At 40.6% G+C, this 18,310-nt stretch overlaps 1 protein-coding gene across 1 annotated transcript in view; it reads right to left on the reverse strand.

The window, feature by feature from the left end:
- Positions 1-18,310, reverse strand: part of LOC126159974 (clavesin-1-like) — a 172,082-nt gene that overhangs the window by 29,085 nt on the left and 124,687 nt on the right. The gene's annotated exons all lie outside the window — the stretch shown is intronic.

Here is an 18,310-nt window from a genome sequence, read left to right on the forward strand (position 1 = left end):
AAAGCCTGCAATTCGAAGCAAACGCCGAGGACTGCTGTTAAAAGGTGTTGTGTTGTTGCACGCTAATGCCCGTCCGCATACTGCTGCCCACACAGCTGAAACGCTCCAGAAACTCATATCTGAAGTACTGGATCATCCTCCATATAATCCCGATCTTGCTCCTTCCGACTATCACTTGTTTGGTCCACTCAAACAGGCATTAAGGGGCCGTCGATTTGCCTCGGACGAAGCAGTGAAAAAAACGGTGCATTCCTGGCTCGCAGCTCAGGGCATCAGGAATCTTGTACAACGATGGACCAAGTGCGTTGAAACGCAAGGAGACTATGTCGAAAAATGATTTTCTTGTAAGTTTCCTATCTGATTACAATAAAATTTTATAACTACTTTGCGGATAATAATTGACTTACCCTCGTATTTGCCAAAAGAATCGCCGTCCTGTGAGGAACAAACGACAGCTCGACAAACAGCGGAAGCAAGCAGTGACTGACATTTGTGATGTTTTCTGAACCGTGTGGCGCATCGGTTAAGAGTACGCTGTAAGATAGTGGGAAAGACTAATCGCATACTCTTAACCCCCACCTCTCCCTTGTTTCTAACGGTCACTGATCCAGGAATACCATCAGGCAGAGAGGTGTGAGTGCTTTGTTTCGAGCTGCATATTCTCAGTGGACACTATCCAGACAGTTGAGAAATCCTTCAAGTTAACGGGAATACTCCCGTCCAATCTGGATGTCTTCACAACAGGAGATTTTCTCCATCAGAAATCACTGAGAGAGCTGGATTTCCAACATCTGAAGAAGGAAAAGGAGTTCAATAGGAGCCCACAGACAAATAGTGCTCATCAGTGACAGATGATTTGTCTGTGCAGTCACCAGGAAAAATCCAGGAACTTCAAACTAATGAAGTTCAGAGTGCTCTTTAACGAACAGTTGTAGGCTTATCCAGTGTGTATCCACTAACAAAATTCGATTGACCCACGACAAAGAAGAAAATGGCAAGAAATCCAAGATTTTGTCTGGGTCTCCGTACAAAAATGCATTGTTAAGCAAAAAAGCTAAACCAGACAAAACCAGTAAGAGAGAAACTACCAGTAACGAACAACGCAGAATCTCTATGGCTAATCTGGACTTGACTGCGCCATCATCTTCAGGAAGAACCAGTTTCAGGTCCAAGGAAGGAGTGTGGTGAAGTCTACAAGGAACTTATCATGGGAGACTAGATTAAGTGTGATAATTGCTCCCAATGGTGGCATGAAGAATGCGCAGTTTATGAAGGACATGATGAATTTTCTTGTGATTATGCTAGTGCCTACTCTCTCACTACATGTCGCGTACTCTTACCAGACGGTGCGGCTAAGAGTACAAACGAGCAGCATCTTACATATGTTGGCATTTAAGATTTGTGTTAAAAATTAGGCAGCTGCAACTGATTCATGTTGTCCCTAAATAAACCGGCAATAGTTTTTTTATAGGAAAAGTTTGTTTTATCCTTCTCATCTACTAGATATGATCGTTAAATATTAGGTGCGTACGCTTTCCTGACTTACCCCTACATGTAATTTAATTTAATTAGCTCAAGTGAATCGCCTCTCTTCAACCTCCGAAGTGTGACATGCCAGTGAAGTGGTGTGTGTGTGTGTGTGTGTGTGTGTGTGTGTGTGTGTGTGTGTGTAAGTGGGTGTGTGTGTGTAAGTGGGTGTGGGCGTGTGTGTGGGTATGTGTACCATTCGTTTCCATGGCATCAGCGCAGTAAGAAGAGTCTACATGGACATGCCCACGAAGTTGTCCGATTTCTTAGAGTATCAACAGGGACTCACCAATGTGTCTACAAGAAGTGATGCAAAACTGACAGCCATGTAATTCGATGTAAGAACAGTGGTCGTAAAAATATCTTAACTGACGGGCCAAAGAGGAGTTTCACGCCTCATCATTGGCAATCGGTTACATTATGTTAATAGTAGTGGAAAAATAAAGTTGCAGTTTAATGAGTATAACTCAGTTTCTTCAAAATATAGGAAATTAAATTTTAAACAAAGTTCCTTTTTCATGAAACTCGATCCAAAATGGCGAACATAGCCACAAAAATCTGTAAAGTTGTTCTTAAATAAGTATAAAACCTATAGGTCCGATCGAAAGATCGGAAACGAGAAAGTCGTAACGCTTTAAAATCTAAACAAACACTGTTTTTTGCCTTTTTTCACAAATTTTATTACTGCTCAACCTAGGTTTCGGGTTATAAGCCCATTTTCAAGTACATTACTGATTCTCAAAGATGATAATGCACAGATAAACATGATTATAATGCGAAGATATTCGTCTCCACTTCTCAGTGTGTCGATTCATGGTTTAATGTAAAATTACTGCAATGACCAATTTTTAACAAATTACATATGGAATTACACAATTCACCAGTTACAATAACATAACGGGACTGAAGTTATGCATCAGCGAAGAACTTTTTATCTACAGATGCACTGAGGCCCAAAGTTTTACTTACTTAATAAAAACCTTATTTTGCAACTTTGCAGATTTTTGTGGCCATATTTGCCATCTTGGATCGAGTTTCGTCAAAAAGAAAACTGCATTTAAAATTAAAATTCCCAAATGCTAATTTTTTTGTCTTCAGGTCATAATTTTTGCAATCACTTCTCCGTAATGCTTGGACTAGTATTAGCGCGATGTGTCCCAGGGGTAATTATTTTTTTTTTTTCGTCCGTTGTGTTCTTAGTAATTGACAGACAGATAACCAGCTACTCAAACAAATGATGAAAACCGCTATGTATAATACAATCTTTAAATACTTAAATCAAAACAATCATTGTACACAAAAGGACACATAGGGCCTTCAAGCGTAACCCAACTCCCGAGGCGTACGAAGCTTATAGGAAACTCCGAAATAGAACCAAGCAAAGCGTGAGGAATGCCAAAATCAGACATGCCCGCTATGTCGTATGCGGCATATCAAAACCTGCTGCACTGTGGAAAAAGCTGCGCAGTTTCGGTATAGGGAAGCGAAGATCTGACGCTGTTTATCAAGCGTCTGCAGAAGAATTAAACGATTTCTTCTCAACAGTTGTAAACTGCCACGCAGCGACAAATTACCAGCCCCAAGATATCAATCTCTCGAGAGACAAGTTTTTCCTAAAACATGTCACTACCGGCACAGTACACAAGGCAATTATGAGAATCTCTTCCGAGGCAGTAGGAAATGATGGAGTGAGCATTGGCATGATTAAGAACGTCGTAGACACTATTACTCCAGTTATCATAGACATCTTCAACCTGTCTCTTGTCAGTAGTACATATCCTACTGAGTGGAAGCAAAGTTTAATTCAACCTATACCCAAGACTGACAACCCTAAGTCGCCAAGTGAGTACAGGCCGATCAGCATACTACCTGCAATATCTAAAGCCCTAGAATACATCGTCCATGAACAGCTGACGGATTACCTCAAAACTCATAACATCCACGACAAATATCAGTCAGGCTTTCGAAAGCACCATAGTACAGCAACTGCATTGATCAAAGTAACTGATGACATTAAACATGCTATGGACAGATGTGAAGCTACCATCCTAACACTGCTTGACTTTAGCAAGGCTTTTGATACAGTTGACTTTGATATATTACTAATTAAAATGAAGCAGCTGAATTTCTCAAACAGCGCAATACACTGGTTCGACAGCTACCTCAAAAACAGAAGTCAACAAGTCATTTGTGGGTCGGAAAAGTCATCATGGAAAAACGTGCGCTCTGGAGTTCCCCAAGGCTCCGTCCTTGGTCCATTACTCTTCTCACTGTACATTAATGATATTTCTTCAGTGATTCACTCCTGCAACTACCATCTATATGCCGACGACATCCAACTGTACATAAGTGCAAGCCCCAAGAACATTGCTGACGCAGTAGCGAGTATGAACGCAGATCTTTGCTCTGTTTCTCGATGGGCACAGAACCTAGGTCTGAAACTAAACCCCAAGAAATCCCAGGTCATACTTATATCTCATCCAAAGTTAATCAGTCGGTACTTTCGCGAAACAGTCCCTCAAATACTCCTCAATGGTACCCAACTACCATACCAAAAATCAATAAAAGACCTTGGAATAATCTTGGATGAACACCTAAACTGGGAAGAACAAACAGCCACAGCTTGCCGGAAATCGCTCTCCTCCCTACATGCAATTCAAAAATTTAGAAAAATATTTCCAACCCATGTTAAACAAAAATTAGTCCAAACACTAGTCTTGCCTAATCTTTACTACTGTGATGTAGTTCAACACGGCACAAATCGTGAAAATTCGAGATGCATCGAGCTAGTGATGAATGCTTGCGTTAGATACGTATGCAATATACGGTTGTATGATCATATCAGTCCTTCATACTCCTAGCTAGGTTGGATACGCCCACATAAGGCACGCGATCTCCACAAGATGTGCTTACTTCATCGATTTCTAAGCCACTGGTGCGCCCAATACTTATCTTCTCACATTAAACACCTATCATCATTCCACACCCGCAATACCAGATCGGATACGTCTAGCATCTTGGCTGTACCTTTACATAACACAAAATCTTTCTCCGTGTCATTCTCCATCTCAGCCATACGACTATGGAACGCGCTTCCCTGTGATCTGCGTCTTATCCAGAACCACTCAACATTCAAGAGGGAAACTCAAGACTTACATATTAGGGACGGTATAGCCACCATTGTTGTGCCCCTCTCATCTTTTTCTTTCTCCTCTCTATCATAGCTTCGAATTTTACCATTCTATTTCTCTTCCTCTAACCTATCTACCTCTTCTATACCTCTTTCACCCCATTCTATCGTCTTATGTCTCTGCTTGATGAGAATAACTCACAAGCTGCAAGAATATAACGAGAAAATTCCCAACTAGCAATAGGACTGACATTCATAAAAGAAAAATATGTTTACTTTCATATACATAGTCATTACTATTATTATTATTATTATTCTTGATTGTTATATTTATTTTTGATTGTTATAATTATCATTGTACTACTTTTATAATCTCTATTTTTTCTTTAACATTAATACTGTATAACATGTTATATATCCTTAATGTTCTGTAGAAACTGAAATTTGTTGAATCTGAGTATGCCTGGTTAGGTGTAAGAGGGCCTGAAGGCCCTAATCTTGCCAGGTAAAATAAATGCATAAATAAATAAATGAACACAGCTTAGTGTCGATACTGATATTCCCCCCGTATGCTCTGACGTGCTGTTTCGCCCTAGAATTCAGTTATTTAAACCGCACTTCGAAACCACAGTAGAAACATGTGCAGTCTTTTGAGATCTCTGATCGAAACTGCGTGAGTAAGCAATCCTTCCACCAAAAGAGATGAAAGGTCTCTGTTGGATTCCTTTCATGTTTAATTTCTTAAATCTGTTGCCATTTATGGAATAAATTCCTCTTCTAAATGTACTGTGGCGTTTCTGACTATCTGGGAGGAGACTGAGCAGTGGAACGTGTTACTTTTACACATAAACAAGAACGATCTGTCACACTACTACACTTTAAAGCACAGTTTATATGTAATTCTTATATGTAATTCATGTCACACAGTCTCATACGGAACCTACATCCGCTTTCTTTTATATACTGTATATGATAAGATACTGTCATCCCCCTTCCCTTTTGTGTGAGAGGATGAATGAGCATATGTATTTCTAGTTGCATGCTTGAGGGTAGCAGACAAGGCTGTCTGCTAGAGAACAGTAGGACCAACATCGGAACAGGTAGCTACGCTTCCTAAAAGCAAAGAGGTTTCTATCCTTAGTATGGTCCTGTCCGTCCGTTGTCATGTTGGTATAGGAAGCTGCCCCTCTGGCCACTTCCGTTGGTCTTTGTGAGCCGCCCTCAGGAAGCACGCTCGGCAGTAGCGCAGTTGCAGGGTGGCCGTGGCGAGCGTCTGAAGTGGTAAGATCTCCGGCTAAGCGCGTGTCTGTTAAGTCCGTAGGACAATGGATTTCTTAAGTTCAGCCTAACTGAAAATTTAATCACTTTTATTTCGGGTTTAGGTCTAAAATATCCGATGTTATCTTAAATTGCAGCGCAGTGTAATTATCGTGTGAAGTTCAGATTATTTTTCGGTAGTTGCTTTGTTACTACTTTGTGAGTAAAGTGGAACCACGTGTTGATCAGTAACTATAACTAAGTTCATCAATCTTAAATCCGAATGTGCGTGAGATTATAACGTCTCGTCTTGACAATATTTTTCAATATAGAAACTTTTCTTTATGCTTTTCTTTATGTTCAACCCACGTGGGGTGTACTTTGCGAGACCAGTACCATGTGCTTATATAACTGTTTTACCCATCAGGTTAATAGTAAGACGTTAGTAACCAGTTCAAGGTTTTTCTTTTGTCAATTGCTTTTCGATCTAATGTATTTTAATTATCAAAATTATTGTGGAGTTGTACGCTTTGTGTAAACCAAGTTGACCACGTGGAGCATGTGGTGTAATCATCAAAGTAGCCCTCAGCTATTCTTTTTGCGAAGACTTCACAAAGAGTTAATATGAATTTAGTATACCAGTGTGTGGTAATTACATGACGGACAGGATTGTGGTATGAACGTAATTTCTTTGGGTAAAAACTGAATCTGTTGGTTGTGGTTAATTTCTTCTTGCTTATGTTTCAATGTTCTTCGTGTGTTATTTTATGAATGGAGTGTTGTATGCAGTTTTCCAAATCTTGGCTCCATATTTTATGTGTTCCGTAAGATTACAATCTCACATTCTTTTCAATCGTAAATAAGGCACCAGCTCAGTTATAACTCACGTATAATATGCTGAAATTTCAATGAACAATCTTAAAATAAATTTCCAAATATAAACTGATTTCTTTCTTTTTATTTAAATTCTCTTTTATATATATATATTTTACCGGTTTTGTATGACTATTAAAAGATTATCATTAATGTTAGTCTGCTTGGTAAACCTAGACTAAATATCTGATGAAACAGTTGCCCAGTAATCCACGGTTAACGTCCCCAGACAGATCACGGCTTTTAACCCACTTTCATTGTCAATTAGCACCGATATCAGCATACCAAATTAAAGTAACAACATTACACAACAGCATACAAAATTAAAGTTACAATATTACACATGGCGACCCTGTTCTGTGATTCCGCTAGACTCTGGAATCTCTGAAACGTTAGATTGCGAGCGTGTTATAATCTAAATTTTTTTTCCTACAGCGCTCAAACAACTTCTGTGTTGTTTCTGAGCAGACTTTCAAAAGATTCACGGCGTTGTTGATCGGCGTTGCGTTGTTTGTCTTATTTTGTTTTTTATACTTGTGTGTTTTATATGTCTGTGTGTTTTTTTATTCTCGCTTGTAAATTCCACTGTTTCGATCTAAGATAAAAATTTGTTTTGCGTGTGAAAAAGTGCGTACTAGGTTGGGTATCTTTCGTGTGACTGTCGTAATTTTTGTGGGACACATTTATTTTGATTAGTGTGTCGCATACCGGTTATAAATTGCACTAATGCAGACACGTAACCAAACTAAAAGTAAGCGGTCCGACAACCTAACCAACATGGACCAAGGGGATAATTTAATTTCGAATGTTAACGCGTCGGGCGGTTCCGAAAATGCAATGGGGAATACTTCAGACGAAATGCAAGACAGGACGAACGGGCTCACATCAGAGCCACAAATTAATTTGCCTCCAACTAACCAAATTGATTTGGCAGAACTCATGAAAGCCTTATTGCAACAAAATAAAGAATCATTTGAAAAATCGTTCCGAGAACAAAAAGAATCATCAGAAAAATCGTTCCGAGAACAAAAAGAATCATCCGAAAAATCGATCCGCGAGCTAGGCGAACAAATGACGCATAAATCTGAAAAATCGATCCGAGAGCTAGGGGAACAAATGACGCAGAAATCTGAAAAATCGATCCGGGAGCTAGGCGAACAAATAGACGAAAAACTAATCCAGCAGACAAATAAAGTCGACAAGTCGATGCAGAGAGTGTCCGATGATATCTCACAAAGAATAAACAATCTGGCAAGTGAGATAAAAAGTGATATTATGAAAGAATTAGGCCGTACATTTGAACAAATCGATGATCGTCTGCAAGCCTTAGAACAGGCCAAGCGGAGGGGCGATGCCGAATCTAAAGAAAGCGAAGAACGGCTACTTAGAAATTTCCAAGAGCTGAGGGAAGAATGCCAAAGGGAACACCAGCAGGTAATCTCGAGGGTCCAAGAGGCGGAAACGCATTGTCCCACGTCCGTTAGCAACACAATAGCGGACAACAGTTTAGCGATCCACGCGTTGGAACAGCAAATAGAACAATTGAAGCAGACTGGGGCGGAGGACAAGAGACAAATTGATGATAAGATTGCGGCATTAGCGGACACTGTAGGCACGATGAAGCTGACGGAAAGCGAGAACAATACTACACCGGTAGCGGCCGCAGAGACCGAAGAAGTGCGTTCGCTTCTTAGATTTCAGAAGGGACAGTTTGAAGTGAACAGACAACACAAAGCTGTAACAGGCGAATTACAAGAACGCGTGGCGCATCTGGAAAACCGCATGGCGTGTGATTCCGAACTCGCCAATAGCACTAAAAATAGCCGTACGAACAGTGCAGAGAGGGACTCCGGCCACGAGGGAGATTTTGACGACAGGGAAGAATGTAATTTGAGGGGCAGACATGAGAATAATAGAAACATTCAAGGGCCTCGCCAGGAGGAAATGCGGGGATTTGATTTCAAACATTTCCTTACGGTGAGAAAGTTTGAGATATTCCGAAATTCGCAAAAAGGAATACATCCACGAGCATGGCTCGAGCAATTTGAGTTTTGTCTTCCCCCCGACTGCGCAAGTTCACATAAGATAGAATATATGTGTGGCTATTTGGAAGGCGAACCGGCGATTCGCATGAGGTCGGCAGCGCGTCACTGCAACTCCACTCGGGAGTTTCGACAAGCCTTTCTGTCCGCCTATTGGTCGGAAGCGGCACAAGATAGGGTCAAACATGGCATAATTATGCTGCCAAATTTGAACCAGTCTGGTTTCGGCAGCCCTGCACGCCTATTCGACCACATGCTGCAGGCAAATCAATTTTTATACGACCCATACGGGCCTGCGGAACTAATTAGGATATGCATCACCAAATTGCCGATGCACTTGCGGCACGTCATTCTTGCGGGACGATGCAAAGAGGACGTGGAAACGTTCAAGACGCTTCTCCAAGAGTTGGAATACAATACAGGAGAATGCCCGCCTAATCAGGCACAAAGTTATTACGGGGCACAGCAGCGCGACCGCAATCGTGGCCGTATTACTAATCAATGGCGTGACTGGTCGTCGCGACGCGAACGGAACAATAATCGGGACCGGCCGTATAGAAACTGGGGTGACAGTCGCGAACACAGGTGGAACAACAGAAATGATCGAGGACGTAGACAGGATCGTGAACGCTACAGGTACGGCAACCAGAATCGACACTATGATGAATACGGTGGGAATAGGACTGTAGGCGGAGCACCTCATGATGTTGAAATTCGGCCGGCTAACCCTAGACATAATCCAGCAAATGGAAATGAACGAAACCGGCAATGACAAACGATCAGCGCAGAAGGCGCCCAATCGGAACAAATGAGCGACATGGCAAATGAGTAGAAAGGACAGTGAGAAGTAGAGAGGACGGTGAGGAGAAATAATTGATTAGTTTAAATTTGTGACGTATGCATTTTGAATAATATGTTAGTAAAAATAATGATAAAGCTGTTTCTATGTGATTGATTGAAGTGACGTTTTTAGTTATTTTTCTTTCCTTGTGCAATTAGGATTTAGTTTGATTCAAACGTGAAGATAAAAGGTTTCTTTGTGAACGAGTAAAATGCTGTTTATGTTTTTTTTGTGTGTAAATTGAAAAGAGTCGCTCCTGAGGAAAGCAAGATCGTTGCTGAATTAGTGCATAAACTCAGGGGAATATCCGATCTGTGGGTATTATGGGTCTGGCAAACCCAGGTCCCCAGCTGTTAGTAGCCTTGTTTCCGATTTTCTGCTTTCAGTGCTACTATCTATCTATTACTATTCTATATCTGTCAGTATAAATGAGGATCTCTTACTATAGTATGCGTGCTGTATGAATATTTTAAGATAGGAGAACTTTGAGAAAGGAATGAGTAAGTTTGGAATCTTGAAAACAGGATGCGATAATACGATTGTTGAACCATTGGCTTCCAATATGCGATGATATGTTAATATTGATGATATATGTCTTTTTTGTTCTTTATAGCTGAGTACGTAAAGTGCTGTCTGTGGATTTCGTAAGTATATTGATTCCCTTCAAGGTGAAAGAAGAATTGTGGTTTGTGTAATTTACGTGGCTCTGAAACATTATTGTGGTAGTCAAATACGAGCAGCTTTTCAGCAAATGGAGAATGGACCGGAAATATGGATCCTTTTTTGTAGTCTTGATTGATGTTGAGCCAAAGCCTAAAAAAAAAAATTATTCTGCGTTAATACTTGTCCTAGAAAAGCGACGTTTATGTGTTTTGCTGATGCTGTGAGCATTACTGCTTACTGTTTTCGCTGGTGCGGGATGCACTGCAGCCTATATATGATTTGTACTGAGGAAATTTCCCTCTTGAAGGTAGAGGATGATTAAATAATTTTGATTATGGGAACGAAGGAAAGCTTGGTTTAAGGTAATAAGGATAAAGCAAAACATTTGTCATTTAAACTACAGGAGGATTCGGATCTTTTGTGTCTGTTGTAAAATCAGTATGTTAAGATGATACTGTTTTACAGAATAGAGGTGACCACAATTTTGCCATTCATGAGAAATGAATCCAGAATAACCACCACAGGCGAAATAACTGATTTGGAAGCGAAAGGTAACGTAAAGAAGGAACGAAATCGCAGCAAAATGGGTAAGAAAATGTAATATAACCTGTATAATGCAAATATTTTTAACCTTCTCAGAGTCATCTGCGTGATTAATTGTTGTGATAACGTAATTTTAGGTGAAATTTTCTTACTGTTTTATGTGTGAATATATGAGTATGATAAATGTATAATTGCGAGTCTCTTTTCAGGTGTGCGAACTGGTATAAATGTTTTGGCGTGTAAATAACCATTGTTCTTTTTAATGTGTATGTTTAAGGAAAGTTCTCCATATTTATCATGTGACAAGACGTATGCCGCGAGCGTCAAGAAGAGGACGAATTAGAACAATGTTGTAGTGGTATATACACGGTGTTGAAATAGCATTGAAGTAGCTTATTGGCTTAACTAGTAGTGGATAGAAGTAGAATATTGAGTAATGCATGTTTATGGGTAGTTAGTTTGTAGAATAGACAACAGGTGTGCATGTATGTGTGTGTAAATAACATGTGAACCCTATGCTGTCCTGACCTATACTTGCACAAGGCATAATCCTATTCATTTTAGTGAATTAATAAATAGCATTTGATTTATTAAAACGTAAGTGAACCACATTAGTGACGTGGATTTAAATATTATATTGTCAGTTCATTTAAATTTTTATTTTTATACTGTCAAGTCATTTCACTTTTATTTTTTTTACGTTATCAAGTCATTTAAATTTTATTTTATATTGTCGATTCATCTAATTTTTTATTTAAAAAAAAATATTAAGTCTCACTTTGTTCTTAAAAAGTGTGAAAGACAATACTAAGTGGTATTATGTATGACATTGTGTAATCACATAAGGATGATGAAAAATTTCTGTGAATGCAGTTGAGAACGTGAAAGCGAACCGGCAAAACTCTTAAGAGACAGCGGGAGCAGCCAGACTAGTTGTAAACTGGCGGGTTTCCCAGCAGGACACGCTGTCAGCCACGCCACTTTGGGAGCGCGGCCGACAACAAAAGAAGGTATGCGGCAAACACTTTCCCTTGTACCTGGAGCTAATGGGCGGCCGCCCCGGGCGACCCTTCCTCGAGGCGATGACCTGAGATGGGCGAGCGGTCCACCGCGCGGAAATCCATCTGCTGGCAACGCACCACACGCACGCGACCGTGACGAGACGGCCGCGGTGAAACAACACAAGGGGCGTGGAGCCTTTTGACAGGTACTGCCCAGAGAAACTTGCAGATGTCAACGACGCCTATCAACATTTCCTGATGGATGCCTACTGTTAAGCGACAGTAAATCATGGTTCTATGTTCTCTGGTCGCTAAGGGTGGCACAAAAGAAGAGCCATTAAGTGTCATCCTTGCCCAGGAATATCAACCTGGAGTGTCAAACGAGGATACCGCACGAATTTGATAACACAAACATGGAACCAAATCGAGATGACGTGACACGGGAGAAACTTCATGAGAGGGCAGAGACGGCGGGATCGCACGCAACAGATGGACAAAAAAAAAATCCCTACTGACAGCTGCGGCGACGAACCCCCCCTCTTTCCCCTATATTGTGCCTCGGAACAGTGGAAGTACTGAGTGTGTCAGTGAACAGTGATTATACGGTTCCTAGTCCAGTGCATATACGTGTGTTTCTGTCAGAGAAACTCTGACTCGTGTGTTTTGCAGGAGTTCGATTTATTGGTGTTTATTAGACTGACTCTTGTATTTTGCAGGTGTTCTATTTATTGTTTTTTTTTAGACTTTGACTCTTGTATTTTGCAGGTGTTTTATTTATTGGTGTTTTCTTTAGATGTTGACTATTGTACTGTTTTATTTATCAATGTTTGTTTTTGTGTGATGTATTAGATTTGTGATATTTTGTTTCGTAAATTCATTGCTGTGGCATTGCTTCGTTTATCAGTCAGATAGCTTTTTATTCTCATTGAACTGTGATCGATTAGCCTTTGCATGGGGCATATTTACTGTGAGGAACCCCTTAAGGGTAATAATCACATAATTATTGTAGTTTCAGTATAATGACACAGTGCTCATTGTTTGCTAGCTAATTGAAATATAGTAGAGTGATTAAATGAGTGCCACATAGTTATTTTAATTCTACAAATTATTAGTTTTATACGATATAGAATTTTTTGCGATAACCACTTTGTTAAACATGTTTTTTCTCTTATCATTTTGTTGCTTTTGCAGATTGTGCATTGTTATGTTCTGCTTTTTAATACCGATGTTATTTGATGTTCTTTTTTTTAATTGCTGTGGCACCTTTGCTATTTTCATAAATTTTGCTTGTTAATAAACAGTCGTAAATTTTCCTGTGATCAGTTGACTCTTGCAATGAGCAAATACTGGTGAACTCCATAAGGGTAACAACCAGAAATTGTTTTCATATTAATAACACAGGAACCATTGTTTTTACTTGCTGACCGAATTAGGTCTACACTACCTTTTAAATAGGTGTCACAGATTGTGTTCTTTTTTTTCTGTTTGAAATTGGTAGATTCTAAAGATGTGTTGAAATTATTGTGTTTTAGCAAGTAGCTGGTGTCCTTTTGCCTTTTCTTTTACACTTTTGGTTTAAGTAGGGTGTGAGAAGCCTGCTTGGGAATGTCCTAGCATGGCCAGAAAATTCCCTGCACAGTCTTTTCCCGGAGCGTTGGGGTTATGAAAGGTCTCTGTTGGATTCCTTTCATGTTTAATTTCTTAAATCTGTTGCCATTTATGGAATAAATTCCTCTTCTAAATGTACTGTGGTGTTTCTGACTATCTGGGAGGAGACTGAGCAGTGGAACGTGTTACTTTTACACATAAACAAGAATGATCTGTCACACTACTACACTTTAAAGCACAGTTTGTATGTAATTCTTATATGTAATTCATGTCACACAGTCTCATACGGAACCTACATCCGCTTTCTTTTATATACTGTATATGATAAGATACTGTCATCCCCCTTCCCTTTTGTGTGAGAGGATGAATGAGCATATGTATTTCTAGTTGCATGCTTGAGGGTAGCAGACAAGGCTGTCTGCTAGAGAACAGTAGGACCAACATCGGAACAGGTAGCTACGCTTCCTAAAAGCAAAGAGGTTTCTATCCTTAGTATGGTCCTGTCCGTCCGTTGTCATGTTGGTATAGGAAGCTGCCCCTCTGGCCACTTCCGTTGGTCTTTGTGAGCCGCCCTCAGGAAGCACGCTCGGCAGTAGCGCAGTTGCAGGGTGGCCGTGGCGAGCGTCTGAAGTGGTAAGATCTCCGGCTAAGCGCGTGTCTGTTAAGTCCGTAGGACAATGGATTTCTTAAGTTCAGCCTAACTGAAAATTTAATCACTTTTATTTCGGGTTTAGGTCTAAAATATCCGATGTTATCTTAAATTGCAGCGCAGTGTAATTATCGTGTGAAGTTCAGATTATTTTTCGGTAGTTGCTTTGTTACTACTTTGTGAGTAAAGTGGAACCACGTGTTGATCAGTAACTATAACTAAGTTCATCAATCTTAAATCCGAATGTGCGTGAGATTATAACGTCTCGTCTTGACAATATTTTTCAATATAGAAACTTTTCTTTATGCTTTTCTTTATGTTCAACCCACGTGGGGTGTACTTTGCGAGACCAGTACCATGTGCTTATATAACTGTTTTACCCATCAGGTTAATAGTAAGACGTTAGTAACCAGTTCAAGGTTTTTCTTTTGTCAATTGCTTTTCGATCTAATGTATTTTAATTATCAAAATTATTGTGGAGTTGTACGCTTTGTGTAAACCAAGTTGACCACGTGGAGCATGTGGTGTAATCATCAAAGTAGCCCTCAGCTATTCTTTTTGCGAAGACTTCACAAAGAGTTAATATGAATTTAGTATACCAGTGTGTGGTAATTACATGACGGACAGGATTGTGGTATGAACGTAATTTCTTTGGGTAAAAACTGAATCTGTTGGTTGTGGTTAATTTCTTCTTGCTTATGTTTCAATGTTCTTCGTGTGTTATTTTATGAATGGAGTGTTGTATGCAGTTTTCCAAATCTTGGCTCCATATTTTATGTGTTCCGTAAGATTACAATCTCACATTCTTTTCAATCGTAAATAAGGCACCAGCTCAGTTATAACTCACGTATAATATGCTGAAATTTCAATGAACAATCTTAAAATAAATTTCCAAATATAAACTGATTTCTTTCTTTTTATTTAAATTCTCTTTTATATATATATATTTTACCGGTTTTGTATGACTATTAAAAGATTATCATTAATGTTAGTCTGCTTGGTAAACCTAGACTAAATATCTGATGAAACAGTTGCCCAGTAATCCACGGTTAACGTCCCCAGACAGATCACGGCTTTTAACCCACTTTCATTGTCAATTAGCACCGATATCAGCATACCAAATTAAAGTAACAACATTACACAACAGCATACAAAATTAAAGTTACAATATTACAGAGAACAATTTATGAAGTTGTACAGCAAAGCAGCTCTGTCAATAAGTGAGTGCTTGATGTTACACTGAGGTGTCGCAAGTCAGGAAACACCTCCTAACATCATGTCGGGCCTCCTATTGCTCGGCGTAGTGCAGCCACTCGACGTGGCTCGGAGTCAACAGATCGTTGGAAGTCCTCTGCAGAAATACTGAACCTGCCCTGCCTCTATAGCCGTCTATACTTGCGAAAGTGTTGCCACTGCAAGGTTTTGTACACGAACTGACCTCTCCGTTATGTTCAATAAATGTTCGATGGGATTCATGTCGGGCGATCTGAGTGGCCAAATAATTCGCTCGAATCGTGTTCTTCAAACCAATGGTGAACAATTGTGACCCGGTCAGATGGATGCGCCACACTCGACCCCTTCTATCAGCTCTTACCAACTGAAATGGGGACTCCTCTGACAAGGCCACGGTTTTCCAGTCGTCTAGGGTTGAACTGATTTGGTCATGAATCCAGGCGATGTCATGCTGCTAACAAAGGCACTCGCGGCGTAGGTTGTCTGGTGCCATAGACCATTAATTACAGATTTCGGCGCACTGTCGTAACGGATATGTTCATAGTATGTCCCACTGATTTCTACGGTTTTTTCACATAGTGTTGCTTGTCTGCTAGCACTGATAGCTCTAAGCAAACGCCGCTGTTCTCGGTCGTTAAGAGAAAGTCGTCTGCCGGTGCGTTGTTCAAATGGCTCTGAGCACTATGGGACTTAACATCTACGGTCATCATTCCCCTAGAACTTAGAACTACTTAAACCTAACTAACCTAAGGACAGCACACAACACCCAGTCATCACCGGTGCATTGTCCGTGGTGACAGTTAACGCCTGAAATTTGATATTCTCCGCACACACTTGACACTATGGATCTCTGAATACTGAATTCCCTGAAGATTTCCGAAACAGATTGTCCCATGCTTCTGTTCCTCATTCAGAGTCTGTTAATTCCCTGTTTGCGGCTACAATCACGTCGGAAACCTTTTCACAAGAATCACCTGATAACAAATGAGATCTCCGCCAGTGCACTGTTTTTTAAAAAACTTTCTGTATGCAATACTACCGCCATCTGTACAGGGTGTCCCAAAAAGAATGACCCGATTTTAAATAGAATTTTTTATTAGAAAGAAGGGCTTAACACCAACAAATTGCATACTAAATTACTCAGAAAAGACAGAAGATTATAAAAATCCATCGTAAATGTTCAATATTCCCTCCACTGCCTGCACGGACGACATCTTGCCGATAGCCAAATTCATCCCAAACTGAGCGTAAGGTGTCTTCTGTCGCTGAAGCTACAGCAGTTGATATTGTCATTTTTAGTTCATCAGTGTCACGCGATAAGGGAGGAACATAAACACATTGCTTAACATATCCCACAGGAAGAAATCACATTGTGTTAAGCCAGGGGCCGGCTGGAGTGACCGAACGGTTCTAGGCGCTTCAGTCTGGAACCGCGCGACCGCTACGGTCGCAGGTTCGAATCCAGCCTCGGGCATGGATGTGTGTTATGTCCCTAGGTTATGTCCCTAGGTTAAGTAGTTCTAAGTCCTAGGGGACTGATGACCTCAGAAGTTAAGTCCCATAGTGTTCAGAGTAATTTTTGTTAAGCAAGGGGACCCAGGAGGCCAAGAGTGTAACGCGTGGTCTCGCGGTCCTGTGTGCCCTATCCAACTGCAGGGCTGCCAACTGGCCAACTGGCCAGGAATATGATAATCTTATTAGGCACAGACTGAAACTTGGCTACAGACTAATGCAGAGTAATGCAGACTGAGTAATCGGAGGTCTGTACACTCGTTATAAAACCTCACGCATTCAGGTATCACTGCGCGAGTGTGATCCGCGAGAAGAAAAGGTTCTACGTTAGCAGCAATCTCATTGGCTGCATTACATATTAATACGCGGATCGGCGGAAGCAGAATTCGGTCTGTCTCTAAGACAGCGCCATCTCGTAGTGCGGAGACGGACGAGCGCTGCGCCTGCGCTATTGTGCTTAGCGGGGCGTGCTCTATTGGGAAAGTTGTGTACGCGCTGACTACGCGGAACTATGTACACAACACACCCTCTTTCTTCAAACTGTTTATACCACCGTAGAATGTTCTTTGGTGATGGTGGTTTAGCACGAAATAGAATATGAAACACCCGCTGAACTGCGATCACTGATTGAGTACGACTAAATTCAATAACACAATACGCCTTCTGTTGCGCGGACGCCATATTGCGCGAGACTGGCTACGGGCTACACGCTCCAGGCCAGCGCTCGTAGCGACATCTAGCGGATTTTTTATGAAACTATGCCGATTACGTCTAGCGCTGTTTCAGTTACCTAAAGTCTATTCACCGAGAGCTGGGACGAAAGATAAACAGTGTCACGTGAGCGACTACGCTCGTTTCCAGAGAAAGCATTCGGTGTTCATGTGATACGTAGGGGTGCGGAAAATCCTTGACGCACGCTTTGCAGCTGGAGGCGTTCGGCTGGCTGCCGAGCTGTCACAGCGGACCGTGAGAAACCTGGGCAACAATGTACGAAATAAATTTAACAATAATGTTAAAATAATGTTAAACTGAGTTCATTCTGTCGAAGCAGATTTATTTTCATTCAGGTTGCTAACAAAACGCTCCATTAAAACACAATTAATTGTTAATTTTAATAACAATACCAGTGATAATAATGAGAAAGGACGAAACAAGGTTCACTCTGTCGAACTTCAACTGTTTTCATTGAGATTTATAACAAACCGCTCCTCTCTATCCTCTATAATGCAGTCTAATTTCCACATTTGAGTTTCCACTTTTTCTACGACTTGGAGGACGCACTTGTTCCAATCCTCTGCAGTCACTGTTCTTACTGCTTCTTCTAGCAGTACTTTAACTTCCGGCATTTTGTATGTTTTCATTTTCGCTGCAACATAGCCTTTGATTCTGGCCCACACTAACTCGATGGTGTTTAATTCACAGTGGTACGGA

Source organism: Schistocerca cancellata, chromosome 2 (assembly GCF_023864275.1).
Source record: "Schistocerca cancellata isolate TAMUIC-IGC-003103 chromosome 2, iqSchCanc2.1, whole genome shotgun sequence".
Lineage (NCBI taxonomy): Eukaryota > Metazoa > Arthropoda > Insecta > Orthoptera > Acrididae > Schistocerca > Schistocerca cancellata.